Genomic DNA, 26,677 nt, shown 5'->3' on the forward strand with positions numbered 1-26,677 from the left:
TGTTCATTTCCAAACATTTAAGTTCATCCTAATTGAACATTCTGCTCATACTAAGCAACCACTCCCCATTCTTAAGCCTCGCCCTATATCTTGGTACCTTATATTTCATGTCTATGAATTTACATATTGTAATTAGTTCCTGTCAGTGAGACCCTGCAATAATTGTCCTAATGTGTCTGGCTTATTTCACTCAGTATATTGCCCTCGAGGTTTTGTCATCCACCCATTTTTTTTTAATATGGTTTTGTTCACTCACCATACATTCCATCCCAAATAAATAATCGATGGTTTTCTGCATGGTCATACATTTATGTGTTCACCACCTTCACCACTATCTATATAAGAGCATCTACATTTCTTCCATAAGGCAGGAGGGAGAGTCAAAGAAGGTAGAGAGGCAAAAGAAAGAGGAAAAAAAATGACAGCTAGGAAGCAGCAAAAGGAAAAATAACCTTAAATCAAAGTAGAATAAAGAATCAGACAATACCACCAATGTCAAGTGTCTAACATGCCTCCCCTATCCCCCCCTCTTATCTGCATTCACCTTGGTATGTCACCTTTGTTACATTAAAGGAAGCATAATTCAATGATTCTATTAGTTACAGTCTCTAGTTTATGCTGATTGCATCCCTCCCCCAATGCCTCCCCATTTTTAACACCTTGCAAGGTTGACGTTTGCTTGTTCTCCCTCGTAAAAATGTGTACATTTTATCACAATTGTTGAATACTCTAGATTTCACCAAGTTACACAGTCACAGTCGTTATCTTTCCTCCTTTCTTGTGGTGTCTCACATGCTCCCCATCTTTCTCTCTCAACCGTATTCATAGTTACCTTTGTTCAGTGTACTTACATTGTTGTGCTACCATCTCCCAAAATTGTGTTCCAAACCACGCACTCCTGTCTTCTATCACCCTGTAGTGCTCCCTTTAGTATTTCCTGTAGGGCAGGTGTCTTGTTCACAAAGTCTCTCATTGTCTGTTTGTCAGAAAATATTTTGAGCTCATATTTGAAGGACAGCTTTGCTGGATACAGGATACTCGGTTGGTGGTTTTTCTCTTTCAGTATCTTAAATATATCACACCACTTCCTTCTTGCCTCCATGGTTTCTGCTGAGAGATCTGCACATAGTTTTATTAAGGTTCCTTTGTATGTAATGGATCGCTTTTCTCTTGCTGCTTTCAGGATTCTCTCTTTGTCTTTGACATTTGATAATCTGATTATTAAGTGTCTTGGCATAGGCCTATTCATATCTCTTCTGTTTGGAGTATGCTGTGCTTCTTGGATCTGTAATTTTATGTCTTTCATAATAGATGGGAAATTTTCATTAATTATTTCCTCTATTATTGCTTCTGCCCCCTTTCCCTTCTCTTCTCCTTCTGGGACACCAATGATACGTACATTATTGTACTTTGTTTCATCCTTGAGTTTCTGGAGACGTTGCTCATATTTTTTCATTCTTTTCTCCATCTGCTCCTTTGCGTGTAGGCTTTCAGGTGTTTTGTTCTCCAGTTCCTGAGTGTTTTCTTCTGCCTCTTGAGATCTGCTGTTGTATGTTTCCATTGTGTCTTTCATCTCTTGTGTTGTGCCTTTCATTTCCATAGATTCTACTAGTTGTTTTTTTGAACTTTTGATTTCTGCCGTATACATGTCCAGTACTTCCTTTACAACCTCTATCTCTTTTGCAATATCTTCTCTCAACTTTTTGAATTGATTTAGCATTAGTTTAAATTCCTGTATCTCAGTTGAAGTGTACGTTTGTTCCTTTGGGCCATAACTTTGTTTTTCTTAGTGTAGGTTATAATTTTCTGTTGTCTAGGCATGGTTTCCTTGGTTATCCAAATCAGGTTTCCCAGACCAGAACAGGCTCAGGTCCCAGAGGGAAGAAATATTCAGTATCTGGTTTCCCTGAGGGTGTGTCTTAGAAAATTGCTCCACCCTTTGATGCCTCAGGTCACTGTGCTTTTCTTTCCAGCAGGTGACGCCTGTTAGCCTATAATTCTTGACGGGTCTGAGGAGGTATGGCCGTGTTCCCCCAGGCTCTGGGGTCTGGTTCTGAATGGAAAGGGCCCTATCCCTTTCCTCCTAGAGAAGACAGACCCCTCAGGTGGAGGTCATTAGCATCTCAATGGTCTTGCTCTCTGCTTGTGGTGTCTCCACCCTTCCTAGAGTCACAGCCCTGGAAACTGAAAATGACTGGGGCTTTCTCCACTGAGCCAAAAAAGAAACAGATAGTCCCCTTCAGACCCAGTCCAAGGCGACCCTCTGGCTCTCCCAGGTCAGTCGTCACCCAAAGCCTCTGTCTGTTTTTTGGGGCTGCGTACCTGTAGTGAGCAGTTCACACTCGCTACTTAAAACCCCAGTTGGAGCTCAGCTGAGCTATATTTGCTTGCTGGGAGAGAGCTTCTCTCTGGCACCATGAGGCTTTGCAGCTCGGGCTATGGGGGATGGGGTCTCACGACTTGGTTCCACAGGTTTTACTTACAGATTTTGTGCTGTGTTCTCGGGCATTCCTCCCAATTCAGGTTGGTGTATGATGAGTGGATGGTCTCGTTTGTCCCCCCGCAGTTATTCTGGATTATTTACTAGTTGTTTCTGTTTTTTTGTAGTTGTTCCAGGGGGACTACTTAGCTTCCACTCCTCTCTATGTCGCCATCTTGCCCGAGTGCAGCAATTACATTTGTAATTTCATATCCCAAATAAGTATTTCTTAATTGCGAGGTTTTTACGTTTGCTATCTTTTTGGTTTGCTGAGTTGGGTGACCTGAACCAGGTTTAAGTATTTGTAAGCAAATGTGAAACAAGAGCTTTATCCCTTCCAGACACCTGGTATCTCAGTGAGGCAACCTGCAGGTATTGAGGACCACTGTACATTGCAAAGCCTATGTCAGGGACAACAGGGCTAAAAACAAGAACACAGTTTGGGTACTTCTCTTGGGAGTCTGAGGTATAGTTGGAGAATTTAAACAAGTATACTTAAAATTGTAAATAATAGTGAAAGGTGGTGACTTATAAATTGCAAATATGTGAAAGAGAGAATGTTTTCTGGGAATTCAGAGAAGTGACAGGTAGGCCAGAGTGGCCAAGCAAGTTTTCTTAGGCACTTTGAACTTGAACTGAGATTTTTCTTCATTCATTCCTTTATTCAAGCATCATTTATTTACCAACTTTATTAATAAAATTAGTTAACATTTATTTAGCTGTTCAGGATCTGAACATTATATGTATCAACTCTTAACATTCTATTATGAGGCTTGGATTTTGAGTAGTTTATCTAACACCAACCTAGTAATAAGTGGAAGAGTTGGATGAGAAAGCAAGTCTGTTATCTCCAGAGCCTGGCCCTTAGCAACATGCCCTACTCACTGTCCTTTGCTTAACATTTGTTGACCTCCTGTCACGCATCAAGTTCTCAGAGACAGCCGAGGGCACAGAGGTGAGTGGAACCAAATCCCTGGCTTTCAGGAATTGGCACCGCTTGAGAAGCAGAGGAAACAAGGTTGCAAAGGAAGGAATGGGCAAGTCCCATGTTGCAGGAATGACAGTAGGTTCTGAATTCAGGACAGGCATATACCTGTAGCAGTTAGAGATAGGGAGAACAAAGCTTGTGACAAGGTGTTGGAGCATTTTGAAAGCCAGACTGTGGAGTGTGTTCCATCCCATAGCGCCACATATCATCTTAGGACCACCTGTTTGGGATCTCCCTGGGAGCTTGTTAAGTATGTACCCCCTGCGTCCTTCCTCAGACCTCTTATTTCAGATGTTTAGGGTCAGGCCCCTGAAATATGCATTTTAAACCAGTGCCCACATGATTCTTATCTCACTTTAGATTGACAATCACTCCCATAGGTAAAGGAGAACATATGGTAAAACATCATATTTGTATATGTTTTAATGTGTTTTGTTTAATTGATAACATTTTTGCAAGCTATGAAAGAAAAAAGAAAAGTACATGTTTATCATTTTATAAGAAACTGACATTTGGGCGTATGCCTTCTGTGAGGTCCAATATGTCCTGTAAAGCTGTGGAATGCTGGTAAATGTTAACAACCAGCTCTCTGGAAAACAAAAAACCCAGAAAACAGCGCAAGCCCTGATTTGTAGCGTTGTTGATTTTCATGGTATAAATCCTTCCACTGTGGCCGGTTTGAAGCTACCAACTTGACATCACGGAACATGGGGTTGAGAAGAGGTGTAACTCATTTGGCTGTGGATCACCACTGTTGATGAGTTTGACTAGTAAGTGACAGTATTGATGAAAGCTCTCTCTCTCTCTCTCTCTCTCTCTCTCTCTCTCACTCTCTCTCTCTGTATATATATGTATATATATATATGTGTGTGTGTATATATATGTATGTATATGTGTGTGTGTCTGTGTGTGTGTATGCTGAATCAGAAATTCTGGGACTGTTGCCAGTGATTTATAATTAACAAGCTTTCCAGGTAGGTGATTCTGATGCTGAAGTTTGAGAACCATTGCTCTAACCTAGAGAGGTGTGAGTATCTTAAAAAATTGAAGACCTGGATGTCTCATTCCAAGCTGCCAGAGTTTAAATCAGAAATGATTGAGTATATTATCAGGGTTCTCCAGGGAAACAACTGACAGGAGATACATATATATGTATATATGATATGTATGTAAATATTGTGAGGTTCATTATAGGAAATTGGCCCATGTGATCATAAGGATTGATAAGTCTGAATTCCGTAGGGCAGGCTGCAAGTTGGGAACTATGATGAAGGTTTTGATGAATTCCCCAGGATAAGCTGCTGGCTGAAGTAGAGATAGAAATTCTTTCTGACTGCCAAAATCCTAGTTTTCTCTTTAAGACCTTCAACTGATTGGATGAGATTTGTCTCATTTCTGAAGGAAAACTCCTGTGTTGATTATAGATGCAGTCAGCCATAGATGCACTTAACTGACTACCCAAACAGCTGGACTCCATAACCTAGCCAACTTGACACATCAGCTTAACTATCACACTGAGTAATCACTAATGTGATTGTATGACTTGAAGTGACTCAATTAAGTTGTCTACTATTAGCTGGAATTGAGGATTTAAGGCAGAAGTTAAGTTCACCTAAAGTGAAGTTAAGATAGTTACACTTTGTACACACCTGGGTATGGGACTTATAAAATCGTGACTTATAAAATCAGATTTTCTATGTACACTTTGGATAAATTTGGAATTTTGTCATGGAATGAACTAAACAGATGAAGTGAACAAACACACCGCAGAACCTCATGTAGCATCAGGTGGCAGTTTATAAACTTGACAGAAATAAGACTCTGTCTTATTTAAGTACAGCCATGGGGGTGAGGGTAGAGGCAAAGATTTGAATCAACATGCTGTGGCAATATATGGTCCATGTGACTCTTCCTTGGCTTGTGGTACCATGAACTCTGGCACTGTAACCTGCGGCTTTGACTTCCCTGAGGTGATTCTCCTTCAGCTTGGCATATCTCTTCATCATCTTTTCTAGGGTGACCGAATAATCCCAGTTTGCCTGCATCCTATGAACCCCCTCAGTGCTGGGCAAACTGGGATGATTGCTCACCCTGGATATAACCCACTTGACTTAAGACTCTTCTGGGCACTCCCTTTTGCCTCCACTGGAGCAGGCCAATCCCACATCTCTGACAGGGTGGCAGTCCCAGCTTGTGCTGTTCTTGGGGAAGTTGAGGGCAACTGGCTACTGTGAGTTGCTGGGAAACAGCCACTTTTGCTTCTTGTACACTTAACTAATATTGGTAGAAGGTATGATTAGAATTTATTTTTAGCACCATGTTAAGTATTTTTTACTGATTTTGAAATATCTAGTCATATATTCCTTACAGAGCCAGAATACTAACTGCGCTTTATTAAAGGTTGGAAACATCTTGCTGTTGAGTGACTTCAATTAAGAAAAATCAGTTCAGATGGAATTTAAAAGCCTGGTATGGCACAGGAGTATTTATTATTTGGAATAAGTGGGTGATACCTGAAAATGGGGTTTCAGGAAAATTAATCCTGCCAACTGGAATAGAATTAGAGGGATTCTCAGGTACAGTGGCTCATGAGGAAACCTATCGGTTAGTCTAGGATTGAAATGATAAAGGCTTGCTAGGGAGTTAGTGGTTGGAATAAAAGGGTAGAGTTATAAGATATTGTGAAAGAAGAATGGTTGGAGTACTAGCCTAGGGGATTGAGAGAATGATGGCACCACTGATGAAAAATGGGCAAGTCTCAATTTAGTCAATTTAATTTAATTGAGTCAAAACTCAGTATAGGACTGGTAAGTGTCTGGTAAGAACAGGAACTCAGAAGATTCCAGGTAGTTGAAGATTTGTGTTAAGGCCCAGGGGAGAGGTGTGGATGCATTTGCACATTTGTGTTCCCTTGTCAGAGATGATGGCTGCGAGTTCGAGTTCGGAGGTGGCGAGAGACTGTCAACAGCAGATAGCTGAGTTAAGTTGTCAACAGCCATAAATCTTTTGGTTATTCTTCTATACATTGTGACACAATGTAATTAATGATTTGTTCAGGATTTTATCATGGTTCCTTCCGTGTTATTTTAGCAGTGGAAATTTCAGTGAACCAATTAGAACAGTGAACTTGATTACACATGCTAATTATAGTCATCTTAATTAACTTTGTAATAATAAAAAGATCATCAGGTACTCAGGAGCTAGCTTACTTCTCCAATGATAAAGAAATCAGGGTTTGAGAATACTAAAAATGGTCTAATCCCTTAATTTCTATAGCACCTTTAGTCATTTGCAAAGCATTTTATTAATTATTATTTCATTTAACTGTTTTACCCAAACCCTTTTGATGCAGGTAGTATAATCCTTAATTTATAGATGAATAAACCGAGGCACTGAGTGATGGCACTGTTTGCAAAGACATGGTAAATAAGTTGCAGTCAAGCCAGGTATTTTGGTTCCATGACCAATGTGCTTTCCATAGAGCTGTAATCGCCAGCTTCCCATCTTAACTCAAATCTAGTGAGTGATTACTCCAGTATTTCGGCAGCACAGTGGAGACATCAGAAGCTTGCAAAGATGTGCCCTCATTAATCACAGAAAAATAGACTCTCTAAATATAGAAGTTTTAGATTGATAAATATATCTGACACTGTTATAAGAATTTGACACCACAGCTTTCAGATTCAGTCGTCTTCACTTAGAACCCAAGAATAAAACAGGCTGATTGAGGGTACAAGAAGGCTGAACCAATTAAAGAAAACCCTGGGAAGCCAGGATTAAGTAGCACAAAGACACAGACGAGTGAGCTGATGAAATTGCACCCCTAGCTGAAAGCAGCACACTTGCAGTAAAACCATAGAAAGTTCTGTTAAACTCTTAGCAGTGGGAGTTACATAATCTAATAATTAATTGTCTGTAGCTTCCAGGACTATTAGTGAGGGGTAGAACAGACTCCAGAGGCAAATCACCGGCTTCTGTGGCAGTCAGGAACATTGCTTCTTAATGGTAATGCTTACAAGTTGTTGTTTTTCCCTGGTAATTTTTAACCCTTCTCCTGCTCAGGGGTACGTTAAGTGTATCTTGAAGATTTTTCATGGGCCTTCACTTACAGTTGGGAACTGTTTAGTTTATAACAATACCACCAAGCATTGGATTCAGCACTTTGGCTTCTTCCCTGAAATACAATTCCCAAACTACAAGGTGTTGGAATATCCACGGCACACTGGAGAAAAACGAAGTTCATGTGCAAATGGAAGGATATATCCTTTTTATAGTAGAAACTGCAGCCATTAGAAATAGAAGGAAACCCATTTTATCTGGGTTACTTTGAAAAGACCCTACTCTCCCCAAAGAGGGATATCAACACCACCAACCTTCTTTTCTGACATTCTGACTTGAAAAGGAAGCGTCCTTGAAACCACACAGCATGAAGGGGATGTTGGAGGCAGGCGGTGAGTGGGTGAAGGTTTTCAGTCATCAGGGGCAATAGGTTTCGTTTTGATGTAGATAAAAGCTGACCAAAGACTTTGTGAAAACTTTGAGCTGCCTTCCTGACCACCTTGGTTTCTTTCCTTCACCAGTAGATCAGCGTCATTTACAACCCTGTTCTTTTCAAGTGGTAAAAGAAGTTAAAAATAAAGTTCTATTTTAGATGTACCTTTCATTTTCTTCAAAAACATTTCAGATGATAGGAAAGTGAAATACAGTGATAATTTTCAGCAAAACCTGGCAGGGTCTTCCCATAGTTTAATGAAAAGTGGGCTCAGCTTCAAATATATTAAGTGGTCAAAGGAGAATGGGAGTGCCTTTTGGGAAATGCTGATTGTTCCTGGAATTTTAATCTCGTTTTCTCATAATAAAGGGTAAAATTTCCAAGGTAAACAAGGACAAATAACACTTAAAGGGCCATTGCATGAAATGTAAGAGTCGACGTTTTTAAACAGAAGTAATCCTTGTAAAGCTTGTCTTTCAAAAATATGCAAGGCTGTGTTGCATATTTTTTTCTGCATAATTTGGACTTCATCCATAACAGCAAATTCCAGTGTTTTGAAAGTCCATGGTCAGTCACTTCTCCTTAACAGTACCAGAATAGGTCTTTTAAGTTGAACTTTATAAATGTAATAGAAAATATGATTTGAGATCTAAATGCATGCACTTTGGAGTAAATTCTTTAAAAATGACTGGCTAGTTCTCAGTTTATAACTACAAGTAATAAACAAGTTTAAGTACCATGGTATTCCTCATGATCCTTCTTACTTTTTCTTACTTGGATATTGAGGAAGGCCTTGATCAAAAATGACTAGGTTAGAATCTTACATTTGTGTTGTGATTTGGGGTATTTTCTTTTGTTGTGTTATTATTGTATTGGATTTGCATTGTCTGCTGATTTTCCTTACAGAAAAAGTGCCTTCTTTATATTGGAACTTATTTAAAAATCGCAGTTATTGGTAATTTGTAATTTTCCAATTTTCAGAGTTTCTATTTTTAACGTAAAAATACAAAGAATATTTTATTCTATTCTCAGAGAATTCCTCTGAGAAATATCTGCTTGTACTCTCATAGTAGGCTTCTAACTTATCTTCCTGCTTCTCCTTTGCGCCCCCCCCCTCCCCGGTTAATTCTTTGCACAGTAACCAGAGTGATGCTATTAAAAGTCAGATCATGCTACTTCTCTGCTCAAAACCATCTGACTTCTCAACTTATCAGGACTTATAAATTGTAAGAACGTATAGAATACCTACCTTCTTGGTGCTATAAATGATATGCACCCCACATATATTTCTCGGACTTCATCTCCACTCACCTGCTCCCTTGCTTATTTTGCACCACACTGGCCTCCTTGCTGGGCCCTGCATATAGGAATCACAGGCCTGCTTCAGGGCCTTTGCAATTCTCTTTGCTTATCTTCCTCTGCCCCCATTGTTGGCATGGCTTGCTACTCCTCTTTTCTTTCAGGATTCTGCTAATATGTCACCTTGTCATTAGGCCTGCCTTGACCATCTGAAATTAAATGGCACCACTGCCTGAGGGGATACAGGGTCCAGACCCTAAAAGTTTTGAGGCCAGGCATTAGGGGAACTCTTTAGAGTCTTAGGACTTCCCAGGCTTGGAACTGAGGACACAGTTTTATCTGGGTTTTAGGGGCCAGGGAGACCCTAGCTTATATATGGGTAACCTTAGAGTACTGATCTTTCCTGCTACACCATCAACTACTTTTCCACAGCTATTTAGGTGGTTAATTGCTATACTGCAGAACCAAATGTGTACTGAAAATTCAGAGAGCACATCTCTTCTCAAATGAAAATGCAATCTACTAATGTTCTCTTTGGGAATGCCTTCTGGGAAATGCCTCCTCATTGCCATAGATGGGTTAATAGCCTTTCTGGTGTTAAACAGGAAACCGTTATTTAGAAGTTGTTTTCTCTGTATTAGTTCTGCCCTCCATATCACCCTTGGCGACTTCAGATATTGTTTACAGCCGTTTCTATGAAGTAGACTGTGCCCCCCCCGCCAACATTGCTGCCTCTTTCTTATTTCTACTACATGTAGACCACAGTATCACAGTAAGACAAGACAATAAAGATAAATGATTTTCTGTCTTGTGAATGATTTAAAAGGCATTGTCATCGTTCAGTTAAAAGCAGCATTTTAGTCATAAATGCTGTATGACATTTTAGTTACATTTAGCTAGAACTTTTCTGGTCACTTATCTTACCCATGACTATGTGCCAAGTTTCAGTGTTCTCTGACACTGAATCCCATGCTTACACATAACTAGGCATTATTGCTGGCACTGTCAACATACAATAATATAATATGAAAAATTGGGATTTGCGTCTTGGGCCAAAAATGCAATAGCTTTTCGTCAACACTTCATTCCTTCTTATGGTTGAATAATATTCCATTGTATGGATGTCCATTGTTTATCCATTCATCTGCTAATGGACATTTAGGTTGCTTCCACCTTTTGGCTATTGTGAATAAAGCTGCAATGAACATTCATGTACAAATATCTAAGTCTGTGCTTTCAGTTCTCTTGGGTAGACACGTAGAAGTGGAATTGCTGGGACAAATGATAATTCTATGTTCAACTTTCTGAGGAGTCTCCAAAATGTTTTCCACAGTGGCTGCACCATTGTATATTCCCAACAACAATGTCCTAAGGTACCAACAAAGCACTAAGATTCCTATTTCTTTGCATCTTTGCCATCACCTATTTTATACTTTTTTTAAAATATATTTTTTCTTTATTAGAGAAGTGGGTTTACAGAACAATCATGGATAAAATACAGGATTCCCACATATCACCTTATTATTAATAACTTGCATTGATGTGGAACATTTGTTAAAATGGATGAAAGCACATTTTTATATATTGTACTAATAACTATAGTCCATGGTTTAACTTAAGTTTCACTGTTTATGTAGTACAGTTCCATGGATTTTTTAAAAATTTATTTTGCTACCATATATACAACCTAACATTTCCCTTTTTAACCACATTCAGATATATGTTTCAGTACTGTTAATTATTTTCACAATAATTATGCTACCATCACCACCATCCATTACCAAAAATTTCCATCATTCCAAATACAAACCCTATACATTTTAAGCCTTAACTTCCCATTCCATATCCCAACCCCATCCCCTAGTAACTTATATTATAGATTCTGACTCTGTGAGTTTCATATCAGTGAGATCATTCAATATTTATCCTTTTGTGTCTGGCTTATTTCACTCAGCATGATGTCTTTCAGGTTCATCCATGTTTTTGTATGTATCAGAACATTCCTTTTTTAATAATAGTCAATCTAGGATAGTTACTGTAGTCATTGTGAAATGGTATCTCACTGAGGTTCTGATTTGCATTTCTCTACTGGCTAATGATGTTGAACATCTTTTCAAATGCTTATTGAGTATTTGTATATCTTCTTTGGATAAATTTCTATTGAAATCCTTGGTGCATTTTTAAATTGGGTTGTTTATCTTTTTGTTTTTTTGTGTATTCTGGATATTAAATCCTTATCAGATATGTGGTTTCCAAATATTTTCCCCTATTATGTAGGCTGTCTTGATAACATCCTTTGGTGCACAGAAGCTTTTCATTTTGATGAAGTACAATTTATCTATTTTTTTCCTTTTTCTTGTGCTTATGGTGCAAAATCTACAACATGGATGAACCTTGAGGGCATCATGTGGAGTGAAATATGCTAGGCACAAAAGGACAAATATTGTATGATGTCCCTCATATGAGGTACTTAGAATAAGCAAATTCATAGAGACAGACAGCAGAATAGTGGTTACCAGGGGTAGGGGTTGGGGAAAGTGGAGTTACTGCTTAATGGGTATGAGTTTCCGTTTGGGATGTTGAAAATGTTCTGGAAATAGCTAGTGGTAAAAATTACACAATATTGTCAGTCTACTTAATGTCACAGAATTGCTGAATTATAAATGGTTAAAATGATTTTTATGTTGTATATATTTTTTCAGAATTTTAAAAATAAATTGAAAAAATGAAAAACCACAAAATGGAATAGCTTTTTTTTCCTGCAAAGAAATTTTTTATTTCTATTCTTTGACAATGTTAAGTAGCCTTATGAAAGAAAGACCTAAAAAAATTGCTAAGGAACTCATGAAGATTTCCCTCCACAGAAATCTTTAGTAAAAGGTGAAAGATATATGTGATTTCAAGAGAAGCCAGAGCATGCAATAGCTTTTAAATATATGCCATATAGCTGAGCTATTACATGGAAAGGGGTAGGCTAGAGCATGGGTCTATCTGGAGATTGGATTGCTTCTGTTATGTAACCATGCCAATTTATTTGTGAGATTTTGACAATCCTTTGGGAATGGCAGGGATTAAATCTTAGATTATAGCCTTTGAAGAGCTGGCTTCCAACCACTAGGCCTCGCTGCCTGTTTCAGATTCTTCTGGATCTTAGGTTTTCTCCCCAGGCCATGGTAAAAGAGGTATTGGGGGTATCTGCTTGTTGTTAGTCAGTAATCTATGCTCTATAACATTCTCTGACTTAGAATTTCCTGATCATTGGTTTCCCTCATTGGCTGGGAGTTCTTTGAGGTACTTTTGTACAACTAGCCTAGCTCTGGTACATGTAGGTATTTGGTACGTTTTAATGAAGAATTGATATCGTGTGATTTACAGTTATTATTTTCTTATTATTAATTCTTGTACTATTTTTCTCCTGAGAGAAGATATCAAGTATTATAAATCCTAAGTCCCAGGAGGTAGCAGGAGTCCAATGGACTTGTTCTGAGAAAGCTGACTAAATGGGAGAGCTAGGGACATAGAGTTGAATTTATACCTTTGAGAGGCTCAAATATGATAGTGTCCTGTCATCCACCTACAAGATTTCCTCATTTAATTTTCCTGGTGTTCTTCCTCCTTTTCTTAAATTCCTTTTCACAGGAGGTCAGGACTTCAGTGCAATGCCTACTTCTTTTATGCTCTTGTAGGGCAAGGATCATGTCTTCCATGTAGAGATAAATGGCCCATTTTTGTCTGAGTGATCAAGGAAGGAATCTACTTTGGCTATTTCTTGTAGCTTTACCTGGGCATGGAGACGGTCTGGTTAAACAGTGACAACTTATAGCTTCTGGGTAAATCTGGGTAGAATGGCAATAATGCCCCTTCACAACTACTCTCAGGGTGGGGGCAATTTTATTGCTGACTGAGCAATACCCATTCTGAAATGTCACACTGAATCTCTCCTAAGCAACACTACAGAAGCCTGATAAGGTTGGGAAAGAAAACATGGACAAGGCTTAGATCTATCCCTTACTAACACCCACACATTTATTTTGTTTATTTGGATGAAATATGGAGCTATTTTAAATTCCCATATAACACAATGGTATCTCAAAAATGCAATCTAAGTTAAAAAATATATTTTATTTTTTCATTTGTGATTACATTAAGCTTCCATGAAAATGGAACACACCAGTTTCACAGCAGGAGAGGGTAGGTATAGCAAGATTAGAGAGGCAAGATGTTCAGGATTAGAAGGATCTGTGTGGCTGAAAGTGTGGTAATGAAAATGATTATGTGATAATAGTACTGTTGTGCTGTTTTACGAGGCACTAATCCAGCTCCCAAAGAAGATAAACTATGGGAGTGAAGGCTGAGTTTATCCCGTGGAGGGGAATAGATTGTTGCTGAATAACCCAGCATGACAATAAGGCTTTTTCTTTTTTGAGCAAGAGCTTAAAGTAAGTTTTTAACATAAAATGAACAACTTCCCAAATATGAGCAAATGAACAGCTGAGCAAGAGTAAAAGAAAAGCAAACTGTGTGGGAGGGTGGGGGGCTAGGGAGTGGGGATGGAAATCTGTTTTTTCTAACAGAAACTGGAGTTCTAGTAATAGGAGGAAAATTTCTAGGACCAAATGCAAAAATAAAAACAAAAATAAAACCCTACTACATGCAAATTGACAGTTGAGATAAAATGATATTTTTCTAGAAAAGTATCAAACTACTGCAAAATACAAACAGATTTCCTTTCATCTCATTTTAATCACTGTTCATTCATTTCTTGATGAGTTACTATGTAGAAGAACTGCATTAGTTACCATAGAGTTTATGGACAAATGGTATATTATCCTTGCATTCTTTGAGCTTACAGATCACTGTTGCTTGAGAGGATATTGAAAGAGCTAAATCATTGGATTTCGTTTGTCACCAAGATTGACTAGAGAATGAATATCAGCCAGTCTTGGGGACTTCTCCTTCCTCCTACATATATATGAGCATTCCAAGGCTTATTCAGTTCTAGAAAAGGGAGTCTCCCAAAGTTTATTACTCAGTTTTAGAGAATGGAGGAGGGTGGGACTTGGTCCTCAGTTCGTGCTGATTTCTTTTGTGCTCTTTGTTTAGGTTTGTGGAGTCAGTTCAATTTGGGTGGCTCCACTGGCAGCTAGTTTCACTCTGGGACAGCTGGGAAGATTTTGCTTCAGCTCCCCAAAGCTTCAGTGCTTAACACTAATTCCTTCTCCCTCACAGGCTGCCAGCAGGCATCCCCTTGTGATCCTGTCACCTCAGCGCCTGCACTGTCAACCAGGCTCGTATATCTTACCCCCTGTAGAATTGCATTCACTATTTTTTCTAAGTGTCTGGAAACTATCAGAATCCCACTGCTGGGGCCACTTCCAATGTTGAGATCTCTTCTGCTCCTCCATCATCAAACAAAAACTCTAGATCAGTATCCTAATGGTTTTGGCCTCCCAGTAGAAGGGCCTGCTAAGAATTAGTCTTTGAAGCAACCCACTCAGTTAGAACTTTTTTTGTTATCCTAATCACCCAAAAAGGCCAACTTCAAGGACACCAAGGTCTAGTTGCCTTCAAGGGGATGCAGGGATGGTAAAAGATAGCTTTCATTCCTTCTTGGTGAAGCTAAATTTAAGAAAAACAAGATGCACTTAAATTCTCAGAGGCTATTTTTGCCATAATGAATTCTTGGTAAGGTCCTTGCTATACTTGAGAAGAGGGGTGCTGGGCCTGTTTTTTTCAGCATTGAATCCCCAACTTCTATTGCACTGCTTGGCCCATAGGAAACCCAATATATATTTCTGTATAAGTGGTAGTGAATGAATCAGACTGTTAAATCATTTCATGTTACCATGCTGGGTCATTCTTTGCCCATTTCTGGGAGCACATGGTAAGAGCATTTATTCACTAATATTTACAGAGTGCTTATATGTATCAGGCACTTTTCTGGGTACTTGGAATCCATTACTGAACACAATAGACAAAGACCCTGCATTCATGGAGCTTTGATTCAAGCAAAGGAGACAAAATGCAAAAAAAATACATTAAGTAAATTATCTAGTGTGTTAGGAAACAAGTATTATGGTAAATAATAAACCATTGTTCAGGGTTAGGGAGTTAGGGAGTAAGAAGTAGGCTACAGTATTAAAGATCAGCCAGTGTTGGCCTTATTGAGAGTGTGAGATTTGAGCAAAGACTTACGATAGGTGGAAGGCAATTAGTCAAGTGGATATTTGTAGTAATAGCGGGCAGAGGAAATAGCTACAGCAAAGTTTGGATGTGTATTTCACATTTTGAGGAAGATCAAGTGGCTGGTTTGGGCTGGGTCATAGTTAAGGGGAAGCTAGTAGAGGAGGAAGTCAGTAAAATAGGGAGAGCGGTAGCCCTTGTAAGCCATTGTAAGGATTATGATTTTTACTCTGAATGAAATGAAGAAATATTTGCAGATTTTAAATGGAGGGATGAAATGCTCCATTGGAGCATAGACTGGGGGAGGAGTGTTTGGTAGAAGGCATGAGATCAACTAGGTGGCTGTCAGTGTAATCCAGGTAAAAGAGGTTGTGGCTTAGACCAGTATGGCAGCATTGGAAGTACTAAGAACGGTTTGAATTTTGGAAATATTTTGAAGCTGTGGCCAACAGGATTTGCTGACAGGAATTGGATCATGAGAGAAAAGGGAACTCAAGAATTGCTTCAGTGATTCTGATCTGAGCAATTGGAAAAATGAAGCTACCATCAACTGAGATGGGGGAGCTGTGGCTGGAGCATGTTTAGAGGGGGGTATCAGGAATACAATTTTGGGCAGGTTGAGCTTGAATGTCTGTTCATCCAAATAAAGATGCCAAGTCAATGATTAGATGCATCCGTGTGTCTGGAGTTGTGGGAGGAGGAATGGAGTGGAGTTAAAAATTCAGGAGTCATCAGCATAGAGATGATATTTAAAGCCGAGAGAATAAGGAAGTCACTGAGGGGGTAAGTGTGAACTGAGAATGAGAGGAGCCCCAGTGCTGAGCACTGGGTCATATCCTCAATAAATGGTGCAAGGTACAAAAGGAACCAGAAAAGGAGGAACCAAAGTAGAAGGAAACTCATGGGTGTGTAGTGTTTTGTCAGCCAAGAGAAGAAAGTGAACCAAGGAAGAGAGAGTGGTCAACTGAATGAAATGCTGTGAATTGATTATTGGATATAGCAATTTGCAGGGCAATTTCATTGGAGTGGTTAGGCTGAAAGTCAGATTGGAATGGGTTTAAGGAAAAATGGAGAAGTGGAATGGGGAACAACAAGGAGAGACAACTGTTTTGAAGACTTTCCTGGAAAGGGGCTGAAAGAAATGAGGGCAGTTTCCCCTTCTTCAGCTCCACACTTTCACCAGAAATCCTATCGTCTCTTAATTTTTATAACAGGTAATTATACAGTTAACTCTTGTGAATGATACTTTTCTTTGGAAAATATTGTTTCATTTCTTTTTCCCCATAGATTCTCAGGATAATCCCTATTGTCAATTAAAAAGAAAGATACACAGATGAGCAAGACAGTGAAGGATAAGAAAGATATTTGAAAGCAGATTCTCCTTCTGAATCAGGAATAGTAAACCCAATGTTTCACAAAACAAAACACTTTTAAAACCTATAAATATTTGTTCATCTGTATCTTATAGGTAATTTATAACTTTTCTGTAAAAACTAAGAACATTTGGAAAATTTAAATTTTAAAGAAATTAATGAAGTTATGTCTGTCCTCCCAGCCTCTTAGAAAAACAAGAAATTATACGCAATGCTTATTTTTAAGGCCCTTTATAATGCTTAATTTAGGTACATAAAAATGTGTTATGTATAACATAGCTAATAAAATTGTGTCTGGGATAATTACATTTTAAAAAATATGGCAGATAAAGGAGAGGCTAAACCTACGAGTCTCCCCTGGACTGCCTCTTTGTTGCTCAGGTGTGGCCCTCTCTCTCTAACTAAGCCACCTTGGTGGGTGATCTCACTGCTCTCCTCCCTACGTGGGACCTGACTCCCAGGGGTATAAATCTCCCTGGCAACGCAGGACATGACTCCTGGGGATGAATCTGGACTCAGGGTTGTGGGATTGAGAACATCTTGACCAAAAGGGGGATGCAAAATGAAACGAAATAAAGCTTCAGTGGCTGAGAGATTTCAAATGGAGTCGAGAGGTCACTCTGGTGAACATTCTTACCCACTAGATAGATAACCCTTTTTAGGTTTTAATATGTTGGAATAGCTAGAAGTAAATATCTGAAACTACCAAACTCCAACCCAGTAGCCTTGACTCTTGAAGATGATTGTGTAACAATGTAGCTTACAAGGGTGACAGTATGATTGTGAAAACCTTGTGGATCGCACTCCCTTTATCCAGTGTATGGATGGATGAGTAGAAAAATGGGGACAAAAACTAAATGAAAAATAGGGTGGGGGGGGTGATTTGGGTGTTCTTTTTTGTTTTTATTTTTTGTTCTTATTCTCATTCTTTCTGCTATAAGGAAAATGTTCAAAAAATAGGTTGGGGTGATGAATGCACAACTATATGATGGTACTGTGAACAGTTGATTGTACACCATGGATGATTGTATGGTATGTGAACATATCTCAGTAAAGCTGAATTAAAAATAAATAAATAAATATGGCAGATAAAGAGAGCAATTTCAAATTTACTAATTGAATTTTCTTTCTGATTATTTTATTTTAACTTTTTAAGTCACAAGTGGGGTTCTAAGTTTGCTTGGCTGAAAGGAATTTAACATTTCTTACATGTTCCAGTATTCGAGAACAGGCAAACACCTGACAACCACCAATGCTAGTATTCCAGGTAAACAGATTCTGTTTCAACTAGTTTTGTATTCTCTGTAACATTGAAAAGTTTCAGACTAGAGTTTTCTGATGAGTAGCTATAAAATAAAGGGGAGGGAACCCTTGTATTTGCTGAACATGATACTTTTGATATGAAACTCAGTTGAATTTTTCATGTTCTTTGAGCCATCGCCTTCCCCAGTATCTTCTGGTGGATTGTTCCATGCCTAACTCATTCCTTTACCCACAGTGAGTGCTAAATGAATGTTTATAGAGGTTTACAGGTAAATTCATGGGTTTGTGAAAGGTAAAGATTTTACTGGATTGAGGCATGCTACTCTACTCTTCCATTTGATATCTGTTTTATGACCTGAATATTTCCAAATGGAGTTCAGTTTCTTTCATGTGCTGGACGAGATGGAAAAGGCTGAAATATGAGATGCAAGAGGAATCTTGGAGGATGGGCTTTTCTAAAGTCTTCTCACCAGGCTGTGTTGAAAAGAGTCTGTTTCATGGAGCACTTATTCAAAACCTGCTATGTGCCAAGCTTTGTGTTCATGTTAGGATGCAGTGAGTAAAGAATGAGCCTTGGCTCCAAGGAGCTCACTGTCATGACAATTTAGATGAGAGCTAGATACATTCACTCAAATAACTCAGTTAACTCAGCGCTATATTTTAACCAACAATTATCCAGAATCATTTGCATTATTCAAATATATATCCAAAGGCAGTCATTATTCCACCACAATTGAAAATGTAAATAAGACTTACTTTGGCTTTGTATTTAAATCTTTGAGTCAAACTATTTGCTGCAGGAATCTTAGGGTTCCAGTTGGGGAAAGAGCTTTTATAAGTGTTACCACAAAGCGTATAAGAAAAATATTAATTTATTTTTAATATTTAATTTTCTTTATATTTTTCTCTTTCAGGATATATGTTTTAAACCAGACAAAAATTTAATTAAATTTAAAATAGAAGATAGTGTTATAGTCTCATAAAATCTTTCTGAATTATCTATTTAAGTTGGAACTTTCATAGGTAGGAGGTTGTTTCTTGAAGGTCCTACAAGTGAGCAAATCCTTTCACCCCCAATTAACTCACATTTATCTATGAATGATCTTTCTATTTTTCTAAGGCAAAACACCAACTAGATATTTAGATACCAGATGTCTTTAATATTTCTTTTTAATACCTGTTAATCTTCTTTTTAATGAATAAGTGATACCCCTCTGCAGGCAGAAAACTAAGATGAGAGGTGGTGAATATTTTTTAAATAGGGATTTAATTCATTATAAATGTACCTATAATTTTAGGCAAAGCCCTGCCCTAGGAGCTGGAGTAATCCAAAGAGAGTTAAGATTTTTTTTTCTAGCTCTGAAGTAAGAAACAATCTAGTGGGAACAAAAGAGGGAGCCCATGTTATTTAAAAAGAATTGTATTAAAAACCTCTGCCAATAAGATAAGGAATGAGAGCAGCACTGGACTATTGAAAGGAAAATCACATCATGTTTAGATAAGATACTTCTGTATAAATGTGCAGATGCTTTTGTTTCTCTGATTTATCATATTCAAATCGGGATGTGCCCATGTAAGATAAATCAAAAGGAGTGGAAGGGTAAGCAGCATTGTGTTTCAGAGGAGAAATCTGGAAGGGAGTGATTATTTTGCCCCCACCTCAAAACTAGTGTCTTAGTAAAAGGAATGTGTTTCCTGGTTGATGAGAAACATACCTCTCATGTTCTTCCAGTAGAGTATGAATCCCAGCAAAAGGCAAAGAGAATGGTTCTCACTCAGCAGTCTCCTGGTTTTTGTATACCTGAAACCTTTGTTTGCTATTGTTGGTTGCTCTGCCTGCTTTCCCATTGTCCCATTCCTCACACTCGTGATATGGGCTTCACGTGGGCATTCCTAAATAATCCATCAGCAACATGAGGGGCAGGATTAGTAGATCACCCTCCTGAGCACCCATGTGGCAGCCTGACACATAGTCAGTGCTCAATAAATATTTTTTAGTAAATGGGTTAGCACCCAAACATAAAAAAAAATTACTATGATTAAACTCTACAGTGGACTTTGGGGTAGTTGGCGAGGTTATAAGAACAAATGTAAGTGATGCTAGGAAAAGTAAAGAAAGCAACATTAGAACTGGTCCTTTAGTCTTTTTAGTTGGGGTTTTATCTGCAAAAAAAGTGATGGATAACTTTCAGCATTGTGTCAGGTCAGTCCTGGCACCCACATACATAAAATATCCATTTAATGTACGTGCTTTCACTGTCTGAATGATAATGGGTGAATGAGTTTTTGTGTGTGGCTTGCAGATTTAAATATTTCCCAGTTCTGAAAATTGCTATGAAGTTAGCATTGGAAACTTATTTTGTTTGTATATGAATTAAAGGAAGGAAATTATGTGTATTGTATGCTCTTACGCCCCTTGAGAGTACTTTTTCCAAAAATGATATGTGACATTTTTATATTTCTACTTCTACATTATCATACAAATCAATAACTACAAATAGTTTTACATGCCAGTAAGCTGGTCGTGACAATACTTAGCATTTACTAATACTGAGAGATATAAAATAAGTAAAAGATTCTGCATTCATGAGGCTGACATTTTAATAGATAAGTTGGGTCAAACAAAAATCATAAGATATTTGAAGCAACCAGTAAGAGAGAAGTGTAACTAAACTACAACCAGTTTCCATGGACTTCAAATCCTGAGGGGTGGGCACAGCCCGGATTCCAGGAATGGTTTGGAGGATCTTTGACCAACTATCTGGAAGCTGGAGGGAGAGTACGTCTGCTTTCTCCGTTCTTCATGGGTGACAAATAGTATTCAATGTGTCATTAAAATGTGAATGTTATAAATATAAATCTTAGACCTTAGCATTTATGTAACTACAAGAGAGTAGTTTAATTATAGATATTTTATATCCTAATGTACATGAAATATAGTCAGGAAAGACTTCAGAAATACCAAAATTAAGCGTAATTTACCATTCCCATGTTTTGAATAAGATTTTTGGAGTTTTATACAATCCTCTAGCTAACACTTTAGAATTCTTTCTTTGCCTCAAGGCTACTGAACATTTGTAAAATCATTTCATTGATTATAAAAGGTCATAGCTAGGGTATCTGTACCTGAAATCACATACTCTTGTTTAGAAAATATTTATTAAAAGGGAAATTATTCATTAATTTTTGTATTAAGGTAGGTGACTATAACAAGTCCCAAATCTTGATGGCTTAGTAAAATAAAGGGTCATTTCTCAAGATATCATTATGCAGTTGGAGGTGGCATTTGTGGTAGTGGTGTAGGTGGGAGCCTTTGCTTTCACAGTCATTTGGGGGTTCTGGCTTCTTCCATTGAGTGGGTCCACTATTAACAAAGCCTTGAAATCTCCAGTAGATCCTCTGTTTCTGGCCTGACAACGAGGGCAGTGAGCCTGTGGAGCATTGCATTGGAGGGTGGTTATTATTATTATTATTATTATCCTGAACTAGATGTGCTAACCTTTACTTACTACTTTCTTCCTTTGGCCATAATTTAGTCACATGGTTCCACTTAACTGAAGGGAGTCTGGGAAATGTAATCTAGCTCTGTTCCCTAGAGGAAAGAGGAAACAGGGTTTGGAGCACGCAGAACTGTCTCTGCCACAGTTTCTAAACATGGTGAATTGATTTAAAATTTTCTTGTTTTTAATATTCTTCATAAATTTCCAACTAAACACACAGGTGATGGATCAAATGAAAAATGAGTGACCAAAAACAAAACAGGAAGGAAAACATAGCAAATTATTCAACTTGGGAGAGGCTATATTTGAAGAAATGGATACCAAAGACAAGTCAAACTGAAATGAAAGATGAGTAATTCATTGCCTCCAATTTTAGACTAAAGAAAATTGTGGAGAGAGTTAGATATCTGGGTATTGCCATTAACTAGCTATGCATTTTTGAGCTGGTCACTTAACTTCTCTAAGACTTGCGTGCTTCATCATGAAGATGGAGATAATGATGATATTTTTTCATCCTTGCTTTATTTGAGGGGGTTTATAATATGTCAAATGCTAATTTTTTTTTTTTTTTTTTCAGTCTAGCTGCTTTAGGAAAAATTATCTCCAAGACTGCTCTGTCATTCATATATGACTCAGGAATTTTCAGTTGGCTTGAGAGTAGCAGAGGAGAGTCTTTCAAATATAGTAAAATCAAGGTTTATTTGAAATAACCGTTGCTGCCTGTTTGAAGTATGTGTCTTGAGTAATAGTTCAAAAATAGCAAGTTATTTTTAGGAAGAACATATGGTCTTTAACAAATAAAATAAGTATTCTGAAGAGAAATTTTATAGCATATTTAATCACACATTTAAAATAATTTGGATCCTGTAATTTAGCGCACTCTGTACTTTGATATGAATTTTAGTGCTTTCTTAAGTGTGGAAGTAAAGGCGAGTGCTATTATGTAGAGTTTCATTTTTTGAGTAGCTCTTGTCAGCTTTTGTGAAGGAAACCAAGCTGTGAATAATCAAAACGGGAATGCATAGACTAAACATTTTACATATTTAGCATGTGTTTTGCAAAATTATGTCTGTATACTTTCACATATATATATACACACACACATACACACACACACACACATACATATATGGTAGGTGTAATTAAAGAGACTCATTTCATAAGCCAAACAACGAAGCAGACAAATAAACAAACTCCTTGCTTTATGATGACCTGTTAATGCATGCCTACCAAGAGTCTGTGGTTGTGGTTATCCAACAGGCATAGGGATTACAATAGGTGTTTTCAGGATATTAATAAAAAGTAGACATAACAACTTCCTTCAAGGACATATCATGTATACAATTTTAAAAAATGAACAAAAGGCAGAATCTTGTAAGGGATCAAGAGACAGATACCAAGTGGTATAAATGCAGTCAAGTGAGATTCCTTTCGGATTGGAGTACAGGGAAAGACCATACCATGAAGGAGGGAATTTTAGTGATTCTTGGAGGATGGCTAGGATTTAGCTGTGTGGCATGGAGAGTGTACTTCAGGCAGGGAGTATGGTGAACAAGACAAGTGGATAGAGAAGCTATTTGAGAAGAATAAAGGTTTGATTTGGCTGGAGAATTACTTAGATTCATAAAAGGATAGTGGAAAATTATTCAGGTTGGAAACAGTGGCCTTTGATGAGAAGGGAGTGACATGATTAAGAGAGATTTGAAAGCACATTTTAAAATCTTAATTGCTGAGGTGACCACCTGGCTACAGTTAACTGTTCATAAACCTTGCCATCCTTGCAGACCTAGGGTCTTTTCATGCCTCAGTAACTTGAAGTGCTAATTTTTTTTGTTGTTTGTTTGCTCCAGAGTTTTAGATTTTGTTTCTGTTATGCTGAGTGCCCTAGATTATAATGCAGTCCTCCAGATTTTAGGGTTTCTATATAAAAACTAGTAAGATTATTTAATAAACAGATCATCATATTGATTCCACCCACAAGAATGTGGAATTTTGCCTGTATCGAAGGTAGGGTACTTGGTGAGGTGAGGAACACAGAAACATAAAAACAGCACATTATCATAACAACACTGGATAGCATTTGGGAGATAACGAATAAATTGTATAGAAAATAAGTTCTGTCTGTAGGAGTTCAGAGTTGGCATTGCATTTCACAGAAGCTGGACCAGAGAATTGTAAGGGCTTTAGGCCCCAAAACTGAGTGGTGTGATTGGTGCTCTATCATCAGGGGGCTTTAGATGAATCAATCAACAAAGAGCCTTTACTTTCCCTCCAGCTAGTATTTATAGTGTTTATAACTAGTTGTTATCGGTAATGGAAATAATATAAATTAAAATTTCTTAAAAATGATTTTAAGTCAGTTAATAAACATTTTAGTTAGCTGCTTTATAGTTTTTGTAACAGATAATGGTAGAATGTGATGGGGGTGTTTTCTGTTTCTTAAAAGCTGAATGAATCTGTCCCTCCTTTCCTTTCTACTTTTATTCCTTCTTACCTCACTTATTTTGAGCAGGATTTAAAATCTGTTAAAATATGTAAATATAACACTACAAAAGCCAAAAATACAGGGACATAAGGGCCAGCAAAAAATAAGGGAAGAAAAGTTTGAATTATTCAATGTGAGGTTGTACATAAAATCCATAAAATGTTATCCATGTATCTGCTATTGAGTTTTCTAGGAGCCTCAGAAAAGATAGAAAGGCAATAGGTTTTTAAGTTTGACAGTGGCTGCAGTATAAAAACAAGCCAGGATGAGCACAAGTCTTCCTAATACTGCGTCCAGAGAGAAATCTTCTCCGTGGATCCTCTGAGGGAAGCGCTGTAGAGCATTATGATTCATGAATGTCCTCAAAAACATTCTTACAAGTAAATAGGCAAAGCTTGTCTTAGGAATTTTCGAAGTATACTTTTATAATGTTTTTGATTAATTGTATGATGGCTAAGCTGCATCCAGGAAAAACTCTTCAACAGGGACCAAAAAATATGCATCCAAGGACAAACGATAAGGGGGCAATTTAGAGCTTGGCCCAACAGAGAGTGGTTCACAGAGCAGCACCTTCCGCATGAAGGATGGAACTCGGACCCTGTCTTAGATTTACTGAATCAGAATCTTCAGGGGATTATTGAGAAGCACTGATTTACAGCATCTAATAGGAATAAAAGTCCTTTAGATAATTCTTTATCATTATTTTTTCTTTTTAACTGAGTTTTGGATTAACTTTATTTAGCAGTGAATTTGGACGTTGTCTCCACAACAAAGTATCTGAAATAAAAATATTTTATTTTACTGGTTAAGTGTAGACCGTATGGTTTTGACAACATCCAAGCAAAGACAAAGATGTCAGACATTCAGTGACTTCACTGTCTAATATGTGCAAAGCACTATTTAGGCACTTTGGGGATGAAAGGGACACGAGATAGGGTTATGGTTTCTAAGAAGCAATTTAGTAGGGAAGGCTTAGTTGTAAACAAGTTGACAAAATGAAATACGCACCACAATTTATAAGCAAAACCTTCTGTTATTCCTATTTGTATGAGTTTCCTAGGACTGCTGTAATAAATTACTGCAAACTTGTTGGTTTAAAAAACACATTTATTCTCTCATAGTTTTGGCGGCCAGAAGTCCAAAATCAAGGTCTCGGTAGGATCATGCCCCCCCTGCAGGCTCTAGGGGAGAATCCCTCCCAGCTTCTTCAGGCTTCTGGTGGCTCCTGGCATTTGGCTTGTGGCTGCACAATTCCAGTCTCTGCCTCCTCCTTCACTTGGCTTTCACCTCTGTCTCCTCTGTGTTATCTCCTCTAGTGTCTTCTCCTCTTTGTAGAGGATCTTGTCATCTGATTAGGGCCCACCCAGATAATCCAGGATGATCTCTTCTCAACATCTTTATCTTAAGTATATCTGCAAGGACTCTTTTCCAAACAAGGTTGCATTCACAGGTTACGGTGGATATGTCTTTTGAAGAGCTACCGTTCAACCCACTGCACTGTTTCACAGGTTTTACAGATGAGGAAACTGGCTCACAGCTAGCATGTTACAAAGCTAAGAATTGAACTCAAGGTCTGTGTGATTCCTAAATCCAACTTACATTTTCAAAATGCAGCTGCTTAAAAGAAAAGAGGGAAAGAAAGAAAGAAAGGAAAGCCATTAAGAAAGTGAGAAAAACATTCTTATGAATCAGTAGTCTTCTCCATTTACTGCCAACATTTTAGACAGTGTAATGAATTTGATTCACATTTCCTAGAACAAATGCTGTTTCTAGTTAATATACAGTGAGATGAATCCTGCAGTTTTCCTTAGGAGGTAATTAAGTAGGGATTAAGATTTTGCCAAACTAAAGAGAGTGTCATGATTGTAGGTTTTCGCCCCTAAAATAAACACAAGATTTTAAAGATGTATGAAGATAAGCCATCTTTATCCCTGAGTGTTGTATGAGGTTTAGTGGAATGCAGTGTTTAATACAAAGGTCCATTAGTACATAGGTCCTCAATAAATATTAACTGAATAACATAAATTTTTACCCTTTGAGATTCCCTTTGGAGCCCAGTTTTACTGGGCAATGAAAAGGTGGAATCAAAGGAATACATTCAGAATAAAAATGTCCAACCTCCTTTAGAAATATTTTATAGACTACTAAACCCCCTCACCAGACATGAACTCCTCACCTCTAAGCACTTTATATTTCAATTGAATTTATAATTCAATTTCTTCCCACATCATATAGATGTGTGTATTTGTCTTATATTCTCACACTAATGTAAGCCTTCTGGAGAAATCCTTGTATTTCTTTCCTGCTTAGAATCTAGTCAGGTATGTGCAGTCAGGAGATGCTCAGTAAATATTTGAATGAAGAATGAAAAGTGGTCTTTATGATTATTACAAGTGAAAGCTAGTCTGGCGGCCTGTGCCTTTAATCAATTCCTCGTGGCTGCCTTTTACATTTGCTCAAAGCTTTGCTAATCGAAGGTGTTCTTCAACAATGCTTCAGAGTATTTATAGTAATGCTGATGATAAAGCTAGCATTCACCGGGCTTACTCTGTGCCAGGTGCTGTTTTTAGAGCTTTAAAAACGTTATCTCACTTAGTTAGCACAGTAGTCCTAGG

The 26,677-nt window shown here is 37.9% G+C and overlaps 1 protein-coding gene and 1 non-coding gene across 13 annotated transcripts in view; one reads left to right on the forward strand and one right to left on the reverse strand.

Moving 5' to 3' along the window:
• The window catches only part of HDAC9 (histone deacetylase 9), a 996,855-nt gene that overhangs the window by 171,861 nt on the left and 798,317 nt on the right, over nucleotides 1-26,677 (forward strand). The gene's annotated exons all lie outside the window — the stretch shown is intronic.
• On the reverse strand, nucleotides 12,061-12,176 carry LOC119535622. Its single transcript, XR_005217237.1, has one exon. It is a non-coding gene; the product is annotated as a U5 spliceosomal RNA (small nuclear RNA).

This window comes from Choloepus didactylus, chromosome 5 (genome assembly GCF_015220235.1).
Source record: "Choloepus didactylus isolate mChoDid1 chromosome 5, mChoDid1.pri, whole genome shotgun sequence".
Lineage (NCBI taxonomy): Eukaryota > Metazoa > Chordata > Mammalia > Pilosa > Megalonychidae > Choloepus > Choloepus didactylus.